The sequence below is a fragment of the Penaeus monodon genome, chromosome 21, assembly GCF_015228065.2.
Source record: "Penaeus monodon isolate SGIC_2016 chromosome 21, NSTDA_Pmon_1, whole genome shotgun sequence".
In the NCBI taxonomy this organism is placed as follows: domain Eukaryota; kingdom Metazoa; phylum Arthropoda; class Malacostraca; order Decapoda; family Penaeidae; genus Penaeus; species Penaeus monodon.
The window spans coordinates 33522711-33523056 of NC_051406.1; the positions used below are offsets into that span (position 1 = coordinate 33522711).

The window sequence follows — 346 nt, forward strand, 5'->3', positions numbered from 1 at the left end:
TTTTAGTATGACACCAAATCATTTCTGACCCAAATCCAGACCTGTTGTGATATTCTTCAATTATGACTTTTGCTGAGTAAAGCGATATTTCATCAGCTATCATGATTGTTTTAATATAATTTGTATTATGGTTGATAATATGAATTAATGTAAAAGCTGAGGTACAGTTTCAAGTAGAATCTTTTAAGTTTGAACTAGATATTTCAGATGATCTAGTAGACTAATGAACAGGGAAGCAAATGATGCCAACAGTTAGTCCCAGACAAACAAAAAAATGAAATTTAAAAAAGTTTGAATGAATGAAAAGAATGAAAGGAATAAAGTAAGATAGAAAGTGACTCATTAT

General features: G+C 29.2%; 1 protein-coding gene across 2 annotated transcripts in view; it reads left to right on the forward strand.

Moving 5' to 3' along the window:
- Nucleotides 1–346, forward strand: part of LOC119586435 (rab-like protein 3) — a 9644-nt gene that overhangs the window by 686 nt on the left and 8612 nt on the right. The gene's annotated exons all lie outside the window — the stretch shown is intronic.